The sequence below is a fragment of the Rattus rattus genome, chromosome 1 (genome assembly GCF_011064425.1).
Source record: "Rattus rattus isolate New Zealand chromosome 1, Rrattus_CSIRO_v1, whole genome shotgun sequence".
Classification (NCBI taxonomy): domain Eukaryota; kingdom Metazoa; phylum Chordata; class Mammalia; order Rodentia; family Muridae; genus Rattus; species Rattus rattus.
Genome location: NC_046154.1, coordinates 110,772,904 through 110,789,509, shown reverse-complemented (window position 1 = coordinate 110,789,509; position 16,606 = coordinate 110,772,904). Strand labels below are relative to the sequence as shown.

General features: G+C 49.2%; 1 protein-coding gene across 3 annotated transcripts in view; it reads left to right on the top strand.

Annotated features, from left to right (window-relative positions):
* The first annotated feature begins 8,885 nt into the window (after positions 1 to 8,885).
* Positions 8,886 to 16,606, top strand: part of Bach2 (BTB domain and CNC homolog 2) — a 338,351-nt gene continuing 330,630 nt past the window's right edge. For 2 of the 3 annotated variants that reach the window (XR_004388066.1, XM_032904907.1), the window contains exon 1: positions 8,886 to 9,149. The gene's annotated coding sequence lies outside the window, so the exon portion shown is untranslated. Of the gene's footprint in view, positions 9,150 to 10,574; positions 10,795 to 16,606 lie in introns of those variants that run through there. The other variant, XM_032904914.1, reaches the window with a different exon arrangement.

Here is a 16,606-nt window from a genome sequence, read left to right as displayed (position 1 = left end):
AGCTTAGGGCTGTTGGCTGCGTGACATCACAGTCAACAGCAGAGAGCAATGGATGCATGCCTGCTTGCTCCCTCGCTCGCCTACGCTCAACTCAGCTTCTCTACTCTTACACAGTTCAGGCCGTCCTGCCTCAGGAACGGTGCCTTCCACCACGTGGGCTGGGTCTTCCCACATCACTTAACTTAATAGTCATCCTCTCCTACCCCAGACATGCCCACAGGCCAACTTGAAGTAGACTATTACACATTGAGGTTTTCCCAGGTCATTCAAGGTTGCGTCAAACTGACAATGAAAGCTGACCATCACACTACCTTATAACCATAGGACGGCTACTATCACACACACACACACACACACACACACACACTCACACACACACACACACACACACACACTCACACACACACAGTGCATTCCGCATTCCTCAGGGGGCACAGTAGGATTGTGGGCTATAGACTAAAGGATACGACAACTAATTTCAACCCATGATCTGGATTTGGTTCCTTTTTCCTCCTTTGAGCCCAGGGCTTCATGCATGCCGGGCAAGCATTTCACCAACTAAACTACATCCCAGCCCCCTTGGTTTGATCTCGTTCCAGTAAAGGACAGTTTGGGTGGTTGGTGAATATGAATAAGGTGTCTGACTTGGATGGTAGTGGCGTAGCAATGCCGACGGCTTGGTTATCAGGTGGTGATGTCATATTTTTACTTGAGAGAATGTAAGCTGCTGCCTTTAGGGTTTGGTGGAATCACGCTGATAACATTTCCTCCAACAAGGAGGGGGAAAAAAAATCAAGAACGAAGCCCAGTGGCACACATATGAAAATGCCACACTGAGACCTGTGACTCTATATGCTAACCTCAGACGTTAGCTAAAAAATAAAATGAAGTTGAAAATATCCAGGAAGAGAATGGTGGCAGTGAGTATGCATTTCAAAAAGGGATGGCTCAGAGCATGTGGTGACCTTGCAGAGGGCTCCTGTCCGGTTCCCAGCACCTGCCTCTGGGAACTCCCAGTCACTCGACCCACACTCCAGAGGCCCTGTGCTGATTGAGGTGCACATCACCCCCGTACGTATTAGAAATAACAAAAGTAAATATTAAAGCAGATTAAAAACGTGTTAAAATGTTAGTAATCACCATACCTGGCTTAAGGACCTATGGTAGTTGTGTATTTCACTCTTGCAACTTTTCTGAACAGCTTTCCACGCTATTTCTAGCTTGTATGTGGTGTGTGGAGGGCATAGGTCTGCCCGTGTGCATGTATGTGTGCAAGTGTGTGTTTGTATGTAAGGCAAGGTCTATCCATATAGTGGCGACAGTATTCCATCATCGAGGTGAATTCACAGGCCTAGCAGCAGGTAACAGTCTAGACATAAGATAAATATCTTATCTGTCATTGAGTTTGAAAACAATAAGGTTTGAAATTTAAAGTAATATGTTGTTTGCTTAGATTTCCAGAATGACGTCAGCTTTTCAGCAAATAACTGTGTGGGGTTTTAGTGAGTTAATGCACAACATTCTTGGACCTCATCACTTCCTGTAAGGGTAGCAAGGAGGACACTGTACTTGGGAACTCCTGTTCCTTCTCTGGACCACAGCCCGGAACTAATCCTGAGAGTCACCGCAGATCAATCCACACTTTGCCACACCAGACTTCAAAAAATGAAGGATATAGAGAGAGAAGACCTGCCAATTGGAGCGGGCTGTTGCCGAGACCTGAGGAAGCTGTAGAACTCAGGGTGCCAACTGCAGGAAGGGCACTGTAAAACCAATGTGCTTCAGCCAAGGCCACCAATATTTGCTTCCATTCAAGCCACAAGGCCCTGGGTCTCTCCTGCATGTGAAACCTGAAACCAAAGATGGCCGTCTTTTGGAGTGAGGGTGTGGGTGGACCTACCTCGGGAACAGAGTCAGAAAGTAAGCCGTAAGTGCAGCCCAGCACTTTCGTTCTCTGAGTAGCACACAACTACGGTCCAGGCCCTGGAGAGTTAGAGGCAGGAGGATCACTATTTTGACCCTGGGCTCTATGATGACTCCCTGGTCTTCTATTCACAGTAGGCTGAAAGCTACAGGTGGTCACATGTCAGCTGTGCTGCCCAGCACATGGCTGTTAGCGCTGTTCAGGTCGGATGCCCTTGTGTAATTATATCACATAAACAATTCTTAAAAATAGATTAGAAACCGTAAGCACGGTCTCGCTGATTCTTTGGGGAAATTGCTCTCGGGCTACTGAATTCAACTTTCTGTATCCTGTAAGAAGTCTTAAGTCAGGTTGGGAAAATAGTTCAGTTTCAAGGGTAATTTTATTGAAGAGTATCAGGAAGGCTTTCTTCTCACCGACTTGAAAATTGTCAGGCATTCTTGCCTATGGCCAAACCTTTACACCTTTCTTTTAAAGCAACAATGTACTACTGGACCCTAAAAATCAGCCAGTTGGTGGAAAACATCTTTTTAAGGTGGGAACATGAAGAGACGGACAGTTAACTTACTATTGTGAGAAACCCGAGTATCATAAGTGGGAGAGGAACAAAACTGTCACTGCTCTTAAGACAGAACAAAAGGTAAGTGACCCATGTGTGGATGTTGTTATTCTGTTTGCCTTAATTTGAAAGGAGTTGCCGGGTTTTAGAGGAGAAAGCCAGCCAGCTCTCTCCCTGTCTCTCAATGCACCCTCCATTTCTTGGCTTCCCCTGTAACCCAGTCAGTTTTCAAGCCCCACTCTGCACAGTGGTGAGCTGGATGACTCTGCTGCACCCTACAAAGTGGGTTCAGTGTCCGCACTCTTCAAACCCTGCCCTGACCCCGGATTACCCCCAGACGCAGATTCTCCACTCGTTCCCTACATCTTCCTCTACCTGCAGTGTTGCTGCCGTGCCCAGTTCTACTCTCTCAGGAGCCACCCTCAGTCCAAGTTCTCAGCTTTTCAGGGACGTCTTCTCCCATGCAGCGCCCACTCCCCTGAATTGGGCCTTTGCACATGGACATCTTATTGGGCATCTTCTTTTGTCATGGGTGTTCTTCCGGGCCCCACATTGAAACGTCCTCTCCTCCTGACCTTCCTCTCTTCTCCAGGTCTACGACTTCCTGTTTTCTCTGCTCACACCAGTGTCACGAACTTTGTGTCCTTTACACCCATTCTGTCACATTCAGATGCTCCTTAGAGTTCCAGATTTGAACTCCTAACACAGTCTCTTTATACGTGTGTGTATGGCGTGTATGTGTATATGTGCAGGTGCCCATGCCACAGTGACGGCAGGTCAGAGCACAGCTGTCAGGAGTTGGTTCTCTGAGACTGTGTCATGCTCTCTGCCATGGCTTATACTCTAGGCTAACTGGTACTGGAACTTCTGGTCAATCGATCCTCCTGTCTCTACCTCCCCCTCATTTTAGGAGAGCTGGGGTTACAGAGGTGTGTCTTTTAAAAAGTATGGGTTCTACGGATCAAGTCCAGGTCACCCAGGTTGCACACCAATTGCTTTTACACAGTGAGCCCTTTCACCAGCCAAAGTCCCACTTCTGATCCTGGTCCACCTCCCTTTCTGATGAATTGCCTCCTTCCTCCTCCTGCACCCTGGTTGAGAGTCTTCTAGTTAAGACTCCTATCCTGCTTGTCACCTGCCATGTACAAGTGTCCTCTAAACAAGAACCCTCTCCCATTTGCCTGTCCTGATCCTTGGACCTGCTAACTACTTGGTTTGGGCTCTGGGGCTCCAGCTGCCATTTCCAGCTGTTTACAACTCCTCGCTATTATAAATGTTTCACTGGAAAATTGTAAGGAGAACTTTATGTTTTCAGTAAAAATAACTCTTCGAACTGCTGGTCCATGTCTGCCTTTGTGTGTTTGTATTCTGATATTGATATTGCGCCTAATAATTTCAACTCAGTGCTCCGGTTCTAACGCAAACGGCCTTCTGACATCTTTTACAAATTGTCCTCCTCTTTTAAAACCCAGCTCTGTCATCACTACCCCCAGGAAGCCACCCCAAAACTCTCCAAAGTCAAATCAGTAAACAGATGCCTTTTGTCCCATTCAGACCTTAGCATGGTGTGCCAGTTCGTCTGTCTGTCTTCCCACTGGTCCACGAGACATGGACAGTTCAAAGAGAGAAGAGGCTACCAGCCAAATCTAACAACAACTGTAAGTCAAATTTTTGTCTTGCCCCTAATTACTGCAGAAAACACAGAGCTCTCTAACTTGTCGAGCACCCAGTATTGTTCATAATGCAGAAGAGGTGGAACAATGAGAAGAAATCACTCTTCTGGGCAGCAAAGTGTCCATACAGACCTTTCGAAGACCCTCCAAGCTCAGACACCCTGCTGCATCTCTCGGTACTGCGTTTTCTTCCCCTCAACTCTCACAGCCCACCTTCCTCCACTCTCCGCTGACAAAGCCCACATCCTGTCCCCTGTGGAAACAGGTCCACTCAGACAGGGGCTCAGCAGACTTTGCAGAACCGCATTCCATACTCCTTCCTAGACAAACGCACTGCCTTCCCACCTTGCCAGGGATCTACTGTCCTTACATTTATGTGAGGTCCACTCTGACTCGAGTTTCTCCCCAGAAATGATCCCCCTGTCTTGATAGCCACTGGTTTGTTTCCCCTCAAGGGTTTACTGAACCACAATAAGCTCTGGTTTCTCCTCGGGCCATGTCCAAGTTTTCCTATCTCCTTTCACAACAAAAACTCATCTTAACATTGCTCTACACTCTTCAATCCAAGCCAGGGCTCATCTCTACCACCCATTCCTCTGTCAAAGACAGAAGGACTCCCCCTGGACACGCCCCCACCAGCAGCAGCAGTTCAGCCTATCGATCACACCCTGCTTTCCGAAACGTGCACTTGGCTTCTAGCATGTGGTACTCTCCTTCCCCCCATGGCTGCTGCTCCTCAGTCTCATTGGTTGGATCTTCCCAACCTCTGACCTCTAAATGTTGGATTGCTCCAGATCCTAATCCTCCAGTCCTCAAGCTCTCCCCACCTGTGCCTGTGTGTCTGTCTGTGCACGTGTGTCTGTATGTCTGTCTGTCTCTCTCACACAATTGGGACATCTCTCCTTAATTTTAATGCCTATATCTTATTATTGCTCAACTTTCCCACTGAGCCGTCTGGAAGGCATCTCAAACTGACTCTTCCAGTTTCCCTCCTGCAACCACTCACTCCTCCTGTAGCTTACCTCGCTAAGCACAATCTCCACTGACTAAGCTGCTCAGGCCCAAATCCAGAGTTTTCTGAGTTCTTCTCCTTCCCACTCCACCATGGGATCCTCAGTCAATCCAGTTTGATTCCTTGGTAAACGTATCTAGATCCCAGCTGTGGCCATTATTCTAATCCCTCCCCGACTCCAACCACCTCTGACCTGCTCTCTCGGCTTCCATTCTTGACTTCCCTCTGCCTGGCGAACAGAATGACCCACAGAGGTGAGGCCAGGCTGTGCCAGGATCCACATTCTGTCCATGCCAGGAGGTTGGGCAGGAACTTCCCCCAAAAGTGTTTGCTTCTAGGGGAGTGAGCTTGTCATAAGAGATCAAGGGCTGGTCCGGGCTCTGAGAATTCACCTCATTCGGAAGCCTGCCAGTTCCCTCCGTTCTACCACTGGGCTCTCATGCCTGCTACTTGCCTTTGTTCCACAGAAGTGTGCTAAGTCTACTTTACCCAAAGACCTTTGCATAAGTCTTGAAATCTGAGAAGCTTTTCTGCCAAGGCAACTGTAGGGACTGCCCTCTTGCTGTGTTCACATCTCCTCTTGAAAGTTCCTTCAGTTAAGACCCAATCACCTCACCTAAGAGCAGCACCAACACCATCACTCCTTTGTTTGCTACACACACACACACACACACACACACACACACACACACACACACACACACACACACGCCCCGACCCGGCCACTGTGTTACATTGTATACAACCCAATTACATAGCACGGAGTTTGGCTCTTTGTCTCTCTGTCCCCGTCTCAGTCTTATGAGGAAGCTTGGTTCCACAGAACTTCAACAAATCACCTTCTCACCTCCTCAAAGCCACGGTTCTGCCAAGTGTCGCCTGCACACTGCTGAGGTAAGGTTTTGCAGCTTAGCCTTACATCCTAACATCTGGCTCTGAAAGACTAAGTGATGGCTGTAATTCAGGAGCTCGGATCCGTGGCTACTGAGCTCTTCTCAGCAGAGCTCCCTTAGGCAACTTGGCTCCTCCTGGCTTTGGATTTGGTAGTCTTGTTCTTAGCCTCCCACTTCTTTCGGCGTTGACAGATTGCCCTGCCAGGCTATCTCTGTCAAGGTATCGTGCGCGCGTTTAAAATTCTGCCTCCCGTTTCATCTTAAGAAAAGCCACCATATTGTCTTAACACCACCAAGCCTTACGGAGTGCTTCCCTCTGTGCATATCTTTATCTTTTAAAAAACCATGTCGAGCTTAGAAAAAGTTCGTTTCTCTAAGGGTCAAACACACAGGTCATTGGGGAGGGAGAAGAAAAGTTGATCCAAAACGGTTGAATGTTCCAGGCACGGGAATGAAATTGACCTCTCCTCAGGTTACTGGCGGGAACATACAAGGAGCAAACCTTGCATCTGTTTCCCATTGTACGCGCCTAAAGGGCACGGCACAGAGATTGGCCCGCGAGCAGGATGAAGGTGCCCAGGCTGCTTAGAGCCTGACCTCCATGGCAGTGCTGGACTTACCATTACTATCTCGTTCTGAGTGTGCCTTCTGGAGTTTAACTCAAAGAACTTACTTCTAACTAAAATTAAAGCAGAACTAACTCCACTTTTGTCTTCTTCAACCTCCCAAGACACGAAGATTTTCGTCTTCTTCACAGTCACAGAAGATAAGATTGCAGAGCTGGGTAGGACCTCTGCAAACGAGTTTTTTCTTTCTTTCTTCTTTTAATCTGTTTTCCCTCTTTAGGCAGGTTAACTAAAGAAGAGCACCTCTTAGCTATGGTTGAACCTCTCTGAAGCGAGACAGGAAAGGGCTAAGACCAGTCTGTTAGCCCCCTGCCTACCTTCCTTAGGTCAAAGTCCCAGCTGTTCTATACAACCCAGCAGACACAACCTGCTGGCTAAAATCTGCCTATAAACATTCTCATTTGGTCCTCCAGTCTGGCTCATATAAGAAAACATTTATTGATGCTAGTAAAATAAAGAAAACTTAGCCCAGAAGCATGCTAGTGCACACCTTTAATCCCAGCACTCAGGCGACAGAGGCAGGTGGATCTCTGAGTTCGAGGATATCCTGGTCTACAGAGTGAGTTCCAGAACAGTCATGGCTACTCCTAGAACCCTGACTCAATAAATAAATAAATTAATTAAATTTAAAAACGCATAAAGCTTTTAACCAATATGTGTTTGAAAGAGTGAGGACCACCAGAAGAACCACCCATGGTTGTAAGAAACTACCTAGCAGTGCAGGCCAGAATCAGTTAAGTAATCTGTCCTTGCCGGGAGTTTGGGCATGAACTTGCCATGCACAACATTGGAACAAGACCAGAAAATGAGATAAAAAACTCCAGTCTCTGACTCATCTGAAAGCAGAGACTTGGACATCTGAAAGCAGATCCAAGAAAGTGGGACAGCAGTTAGAAAACTAGCTTAGGCACCGTCCCCCTGCATGGGGCTCTCGATTAGTTTTACACATTTCGATTGGAGCCTTTCAGAAGAACTAAGTCCTCAAGTGAGGTCTGCTGGAGCAACACTTTGGAAGGTGTCACAAGACTTCCAGAGCGATGTTTCCTGGCTTCCTCCGCATGTGCCAGTGCCCATTTTACAGGGGGATTTATGATCCTTCTCTCAGTAGAACCAGCCAAAGTTTTATAATCTTCATTAAAAACCAGCACCACGTGTAATAATATGAAACACTGCCCTACACGGGGGGAAGAGGAGGGGGACAAGTTATAAGTGCTTAGGGAAACAGGGCGGTTTCCTGGCCTTGGCAAGGGGTAAATTTGCAGGCACCAGCACGGCAACTAACACAACCTTACTTTATTGCAAATTTATGTTCAACCAAAGTCCTAATTACTGTCTTTAAATTTTCAACTACCACCAAGCCTTCTGACACTAAGCTCACGATGGCTTAACCGGGCAACAGCACCCTTACAGGATTCAGAGGGGTGAGCAAGCTACAGCTGCTGAAACTCAGTGGAAGCTGAGGTTAAAGATGGAAAGAGGCTCTTCTTTTAGACTAAAAAATAGCTCATGGGAGTTGGAGATTATCCTCAATGGGGTGGGCCTTTAAAGCACCCTCTTGGGTAGGGAGCTCTTCTCAAGGCCCATTTCCCATAAAAGGGGGCCGATTCGGCTTTCCGGGGGTTCAAGGCTCATCTTGTCCTGCTCCTTCGGGGAAGCTGTAGTCAGCCCCGGAATGTCAGGTTCCAAGTCGGCTTCTCCCTTTGATGAAGTGCCCATGGCTCTGGCGACCTCCCCACGTGCCACACTGGCCTTCGAAGCTTACCCTAACCCCACTAGCCCCACAACCCCTGACTTTCAAAGCCTGGCCACAGATAGGCGGAGCTAGGCAGTCGTCCGGGCCGGGAAGACAAGGCTCTTCGGGCCGCGCGGCCCGCACAAAGCCCGGAGACAGGCGTCCGCCGCGGCAAGAGGCGCGCCCCTTCCCCGAGCCAGCCGGCGAAGCGCGCGCCCGCCCGGGCCCGAGCCCCGGGGAGCGCCATTCGCGGAGAAGCTTACGCCAGTCACCCGGCGTACGGCGCCCCAGCGGCCGGGGAGGTGCGCTGCCCCGCTCCCGTAAAGTTATTGTGAATGGGGAGCGGGTGACGTCAGCGCCGAATGTCAACAATGTAGCGATTGAGAGTGTGGGCGTTCCGGGAGAGCGCGAGCCGCACGGCGCAGCCAGCAGCCCCGCCGCCGCCTCAGCAGCAGCCCCGCGGCCGCGCACCGGGCTGCGGTCGCCCCTGCGCCCGCTTCGCCCGCCGCCCCTCCCTCGCGGCCCGCCCCCCGTCGCCCCTGCCGCGCGCGCCGCTCCCCTCCCCCTTCCCGGACTCGGGGGGCTGCGAGCGAGCTGCCATGTGATGCGCATCCCCTCCGCCTGCTCTCGGTGACCCCAGGACCGCCCACCACGCCGGCGGCCGGGAGGGGGCTGCGGGCTGGGAAGACGCGGGCAGGACTAGCGCAGGAGGACGAAAGTTCCCGGGAAGGTGAGTGCCGGACCGGGCCGCGGGGCCGAGGCGACGCAGCGGGGCAAGTTTGCACGGGGGGCAGGCAAGCGGGGCAGCGGGCGGCGTAGGGCCGCGGCGGGCAGCGAGTCCGGAGGGCGAGCGGCCGCTCCCCGCCCACGGCCGCCTTATGGCATTTTCTAGGAACGGGAAAGGGGTGGGAGCCGAGCGGAGGACGCGGCGGCGGGGCGCGCTCTCCCGCCTGCCTGTTTACGGCGGGCGAGGCGGCATTGTATTTTGCTCGCGTCGCCGGGTGTTTTGGAACAGCAGGGGGAGGAGGAGCCGAGGGTAATAAGTCAGTGGTGGGGCGGGAGGGCGGGTGGGGAGAGGAGCGTCGCCGGAGCCGCAGCAGCTGTCAGACCCACGGCCCTGCCTCCGGCCCCAGCCCGCGCTCCGGCCAGCCCGGGTGGCCCGGTCCCTCCCTGCCCACCACATTCGCGCGCGGCGGTTCCGCGAAGACCGCGGCTCTGCGGCTCTGCGCTCAGCTGTCAGCCGCCGCAGGGTGGCTCGGATGACCGCGCCGGGCGCTAGAACAAGGCAGCTCGGCTCCTTGGGCGCAGACGCGCCAAGGGGAGCTCAAGGCTTCCGAGAGGGACACCTTGCAACCGTCTTCTCCCCAAGGTCCTAGAACACACATCCACACCTGTACGCCAGTCTCTGAATCCCCAGGGCTCCACCCAAGAGTCGAGTTTAAGGAAGGGACAACTCGGTGCACCTTCCCGCACCCAGGCCCTCGCAGTTCGTTCATCCTTTGGGTGTTCGGGAGCCGAGCGGCAAGCAGAGGGCAGCGGGCGGCGCTCATGGACTACCCCAGGTGGCCCGTGAGAGAGGACTCGATCGAGCATCTATCTGGGCGACCTCGGGGTGGGCAAGGATTTGCAGGGACTTAGAGGAAGCCGGCAGGGTGGCACGTGTCTGAAGGGCCGCACACCCCAAGCACCCGGGGTCCTGCGTACATTGAGTCTCCCCAGCCTGCGCTTGCCTACATGCAAGTTTGGCAACTTGGGCGAAGTTCCTGCCAGGCTGCGGTCCGAGTGGTTTTATGTGTGACACAACAAGGTGCTCCTCGCATTCCGCGGGTCCCGCCACTGCTGTCACTGTCTTCTGGGACGAGGGGGGCTGGAGCATCCCACCACCCTGAGTCCCAGCTGTGACTTGCAGCGGGCTCGTGGGCGGCCAGGCGACGCGTTCCTGGATTTTTCACCTTCACTGTCTAGTGTCGTAGTCTTTCACTCTGTTAATTTCATCTGCTGAGTGTATTTAACTAAAAAGGGTAATTACTGTAGATAAAAATCCTTCCTAGCCTAGTGGGAACCTTGGCGGAGATGCTGCCTAATGAGATTTTTTTTTTTTTTTTTTTTTTTGCTTTTGTCTGTTTAAGAGTAAAATTAGAGATGTTACCTCTGATAACGGTTTTCTCAGATCATTAAAATGTAACATGTAGGAAACTGTCGCGCCGCTAAAGCACAGGCTGACTAGAAAAGCTAAGCTTGAACCGCCTTGTGCCACTCCTCCAGAAGAGATGGCTACTTCCGCAAGGCAGCGGGCGACTTGCTTAAAATTTGAGGTCATCCCATCCTGAGCCTCCAGCGGCTTAACCAGCGGACCGCCCTTTTCATTCTTTCAGGTAATAAACGTGGTGGGGGGGGGGGGGAAGACATCTTGTTAGAATTAGTCTTGCTAATTCACAGTGTTGCAGCCAAATGGCTCCAGTGAAAGATCTGTCAGTGTCTCCTATTGTATGTAATTCAGTTTTCCAGGAGCTTATAATCGCCACAAAACTTTGTACGGCTTCTGGTGTTCTGTACTTTTAAACTATTGATCACCCACCTTGGCACTAATGGCCACTTTTGAAACCCAAAGTCGTTCCAATGAAGGTGGGCAGGTTCTAGAAATGAGATCTGCAGCCATGAAATAGTTTGGCTGATATATGCATTTTGTATTTTTAAAGGCTTCAGGCTTTACCACATGGTAATCTCCATGTCTGAATAAATTCTCCTGCTATTTCTCCATCCTTCAAGTGGGCTGGATCGTCAGTTTGCACAGACCTATTTTCCCCAGGTGTATGGTATCTAAGTCCTAGCTAGATTGTAAGCACCCCTGTTAGTTCTTCTTCGTGCTTTGTGTGCTGTATACCAGACTCTTCTGTGGGGCAGGAGTGAGGCAGAAAGGGTTGGAGGGAATAAAATAGCCCCTAATTTACTTTCAGGGCTGCCAGTGTCTGGGAGGATGCCGAGTCTTCTCTTTCTATTGAATTATGCCCTTTGACTCAGAATCTTCAGACAATTCCCTTCCAGCCACTCACCTCTGGCTGCTGTGTGAGGGGCTTAATTATTTGCAAACTGCCTTGAAAATCCCAGGATGAAAGGCACTGAATAAGTGCAAAGTATTGTTATTCAGATATGGAATTTAATGATCCATTACAGTTCATCAGGAAAATGCACTTTGCCGTGATGGGAGGAAATGTCTCCACCTGATAGAGGGTAATAATAAGAGCTTAAAAGTAGGTTCAGATTACAGATGAGACAATTAACTCGAGCCATGTGCTCTTCAATTTGTTGCAATTCATTTTGTGATCAAAGTGAGTTACCGAGAGCCAGATGGTCAGGTTCATGTTCAAATCTCTCTCAAGCCAGCACTGCACTTCTGTGCCCATTGTCAGCACAGCCGATGGGACATAGTAATTCATTAGTGATTGTGAGCCCCATTCCTCAGGATCTGTAATGGAGACTCCCGTGATGCCAACAGAAGGGCCCAGGCCAATCCGTTTTGTTGGGCGCAGTTTAATTTCACTTGGATTAGCCCTTGCTTAGCATCTCTGGTATGGATGCAGTCTTAACAAGGAAGAAAGGGACCCTTGGTCTCGGAAGCCCTGCTATGGAGCCACACTGCTCTGGATTTTAAACCTCAGATTTCAGGGACATAGTGTCTGGTTTGCTTCGAAGGCTGGCCTGACCGTTGAGTGAATGAGCCAGTGCTTAGGTAAATGAGCACCTTGCTGTTTCTCTGGAGGGGGAGTAGGGTGGTGGGGTGCGGTGAAGAACAGCCCCAGAGGTCAGGACCATCTGCACACTGCCCTGCCCTCTTCTGCTCAGACATTTCACACCTGCTTTAAAATTATGTCTTTGCCTTCCCAAGATCATAAACAAAGAAAGGGGCCTCGTTTCCACTTTCCACTGCATCCCTCACACTGCGCATCTGGTCCTGATGAGGAGAGGGCATAGTATAGGAGTGGGGGGCAGCCACTTCTAAGCCCTTGTCTGCTGTTGCCAGGCAGGGTTGAGTGTGAATGCAGGCTTTGTGCTGCCAGGTCCCTCGCCTGTTTCCAGATTGTCCTGTGGACTCCCCTCTTCTAAAGTGTTGCTGAGAATGTCTGTCAGAACTTGGGCTGGGTCAGGGAGATGACTCTGTGGATAAAGGCACTAGGCTGCCAGGTCTGACTAGCTTTGAGTTTGAAGAGTACTAATTTCTAAAAGTTGTACTATGTGTGTGAGTGTGAGTGTGTGTGTGTGTGTGTGTGTGTGTGTAAGTTAAATAAACAAACACCATTTTAAAAGCTGCAGGTGGCCAATACCGAGTGCTACTTAGTATACTAAAACATCTTGCTGTTTAATGTTTTCAGACTTACCAACTCTCTGAAGCCTGATACATAGTAAATAATTTGTACACCTGGGCCAAAGGAGCGGCACAATGGTCAAGAAACCAGAAAGGCTTGTGGACAATGAAGGTTCAAATTAACATCTCATTAAGGAATTGCTACCTTCCTTTTTAGTGGGAAATTCCATCTGAAAGGCTAGGTACTTAGTTCCTTGGGCACAATGTTACTCTGCAGCTAGATAACCCATTGTTTGTGAACTACCCAGCTTCTTTTCATTGTTGCTGACCAAAGTAGGGTAACTTCTTGTTTAATGCCGGAAGACTTCTGTATGTGTTTGCACTTGAGAAATCTGATTAAAACAATAGGTTTGGTTTATTGATTGTTCATGCTTTGCTAGATCGCACTGAGTTCTTTACCTCAGTGTGTCTCACTGACTACTAGAGCAACTTGTGAAGTAGGTGTGGTGCTGGTTCTTGAGAATTGGCAAGTTCCGGTCTGAACTTGAGAATGTCTGCTTGTTCAGAGTGTTTAGCCTGATGCGCGTGGCCCACACCGTGCTAAGAGTAGCTGTGAATGCAGCTCAATACAAAACCGTGCATTTACTTAAAACCTTAAGAACTTTTTTTTTTTTTTTTAGAACTCCATTGTGAGGTTCTCAACAGTGTACCGTGTCATGTTGGAATGTCAAAGGGTTGGATTTGCCTCTAGGTTGTTTTCCCATCTGCAATACACAATCCTGCCCAAGTCAATGACTGGATTGCGGTGTGGCAAGATCTGCAGCCCAGAGAGAACACAACCTCAGCCCCCAAGTACATGGAGCAGGGAACAGTACAAGATGTAACGTGTTGTCAACTTCTGCAGTTCAGGCAGCAAGCCCTCTCTGGGCTTCTCTGGGCTCTGCTTTCTATCTGGGCATTACAGAGACACCAGTGACATCAGGCTGTCCCAGAGGCACTCAAAGTTCAGAAGTCAGCACTGATGGCAAACACTGGGTCGTCTGTGAGGGAGCTTTCGGCAGAGCTGGAATGGCGTTAGGAAAAGCAGTACCAGTCATGGTCCCGAAAGAGAAAACTGTCTTATCAGTGACAATACACGACAGTGTATTTAATACATATTAAAATTCTATGCAAATATCTACAAAAAAATTGGAAGCAATGTGAACTAAACATTTTATAAACTCAGCAAGGTTGCTCCAAATGTAACTTGCTCATTTTACTTTTTCCTGTTCAGTTTGGTCCAGAAAATATTTAACAGACAAGTTGTTCGTCAAGATTTTCCTTCAAGATTTAAAAAAAAAAATTCTTTTTTTCCCCTTTCCTGGTCAATTCAGGTGTGAGTCTCCCTAAAGCTGAAAGTTACCTCATAGTCAACATGCTGCTCCCTTAAAGAGGGACAGAGTCTCAGAGTCTATCCCACTGCCTTTTCAAGGGCTGCCTCATTCCTAAAGAGTATGTAGCTTGATCCCAAGAGTGGCCCCACTTCAGAACTCGAGCAAACTTGTCTTTGTCTTTCCTTGAGCTTTTTTTTTTTTTTCCACCAAAATAATGAATGTCCCCAATCAGAAGGCATTTCACGTACTAGTTCATTCTAGTCTTTGGAATTACAGCCAAGATGCCTCTCGGTCTTCCCCAGTGACTTCATAATCGCAGCTTTCCCAGAATATTCCCCTGGTTCACAGCTCTTTTGTTCCTTAGCCTGACCATGAGTTGTCTTTTGGTTTCAAGATGTGTCATTTTCCTCCTGTCTGTCTGTTTTCTTCCTGAGGGCTTCAGGACACATGGCCGCTGTACAGAGAGAGCCATTGCTCCTGGCCAGCTCCCTTTCTTCTAGTCCTCCCTGGGCCTGCAGCTGGTCCATTTCAGAAGAAGGCCTTGGTATGTTTAAGTCCCCATCACTGTGGTCTCTGTCCCCCACACCTTCTCCTCTCTTCCCTGTCAGTAGGCAGATACTTCAGAAGTTTGCTGGGGACCCTGCAGCGTCTAACCTGTGGACCTTCTCCAACTCCAATGGTACTTTCATTCCACCAGCAAATGATGTGTGCTCACTAACTTTGCAAGCGTTCCAGGAGCCATAGATTCCCCCACCTCTTTGGTTTGTCAAGACAGGGTTTCTCTGTGTAGTTCTGCTTGTCCTGGAACTCATTCAGAAGACCAGGCCATCCTTAAACTCAGAGAGCCTCCTGCCCCTTTTTCCCAAGTGCTGGTATGAAATGAGTGTGCCCAGAAGCTATAGATGGTTGGCAGTTTTAATTTTCATCCCAGACAGCACTACGTATGGACGCTATCAAGTAAGTCATGTGAACAGACACTGTAATCTTTAAAGGCAAATGTCACGTGCATTCATCCCAGACAAGTAGTGCATATCTCTTACTGTGGCTGGTGGCCCAGTCTTGGCCTTGGCCCTTAAGAAGTACACGATGTAGTTGGAAGGATTTCTAGTTGGTACAGAGAGCTTATTTTAACTTGTGTAAGGGGAGGCATATCATCCTCCACAGGCTACAGAGTGGTGATTTGACCTGGTCAGATGGTTAGGGATGCACTCCATCCCTAGGTATGAGTTTTAAACCAGGCCATTTTAAAACTTGGGGCTTGCTGTTTCCCTCCAACCTCCTAATCCTATTAATTCACAACTATCTTTGGCCCTTTGGAGTATTGTGCAACCCACGATATAACCCCCAGGGCCATTTTGGCAAATGCTAGTCTTGTCTACAGAGTCCAGAATTGATTTATTTGCCACCGCCTTTAGAACTGGATGAAAACAGAATTGCTAATTGCCCAAAGTACACTCATGTTCATACTTGGGAAAAAAGTACAAGATAACATTCAAATTAACATTGTTACTTTGAGCACTTTAACATCCTCTGACAATATTCGAATGGCCAGAAACCACATTGGACATTTCTGGTGGTCAAATGTCATGTGTTAGACCTATGCGTAGATGGTGAGTGAAAATGTGAGTCTAGCCTCTGAGAAGCTCCACCTTTCCAGATCAGTGGAGAAAGGGGTGGGGAGAGTAGGATTTGCAGCCAAGAATGATTCTGGACCTTTCTTGGAAGCTTAACTTAAAAGGAGTGGTAGTATTTAAGACAGGTCAATTAGAATGCATGCTAAAGCACCCCTGGGTTTTCACTGTATCTGTGTTGCTTGCACGAACTCAATCATCCTAATAGCCTGGAGCAGTCCTAGACGGCAGCAGGGAGTGACTGGGAAAGCAGGGACTGGACAGGAGATGTCTGAGGTAAGCAGGGGCCACTCTACTTTGTGTCCCCCTCTCCACTTCTTCATCTGCAGTGGGACCTGCCAATATCAGGAGTGGGCGTTTTGGCAACTCACTGTGAAATGCTGGCGGTTTACTTGACATCTGTCTAAAAGATAAACTTGAAAAACAGTTTCTCTGGGAAACTGACTTGAATGTGTATCTCTCCAGCCGGTCTCGTGATTCACTTTCTAATAACTGCGCTCCTCAGATCTTACTTAGTAAGCATGTAAAGATCAGAGAGTAAAGGTGATAACACGCGAAAGCAAAAGACAAAGAGGTGGCCCATGGATCCCGTTTTTCCATCCTCAGGGTTTATCTCTGTCCCTCACACTCCGGTGGGTCCTCTTGATAGGTGAAGAATTTGCCATTTGAGGTTTTTTGGTGAGGGAAGGGGGGAAAAATTAAAAGCAATGATTCCTTTAATCCTGGGAACACTCTACCCTGGAGGAAGAATGGCATTCACGGACCAATTCCATTAGCGTTCCTAATTGGGGACGTTAGCAAGCAGTGACAGAGAAAGTAGTAACCTTTGTCCCCATTCTAGGCAGTTTCAGGAAGAGATTATCTTGCCAGATTAGCGTGT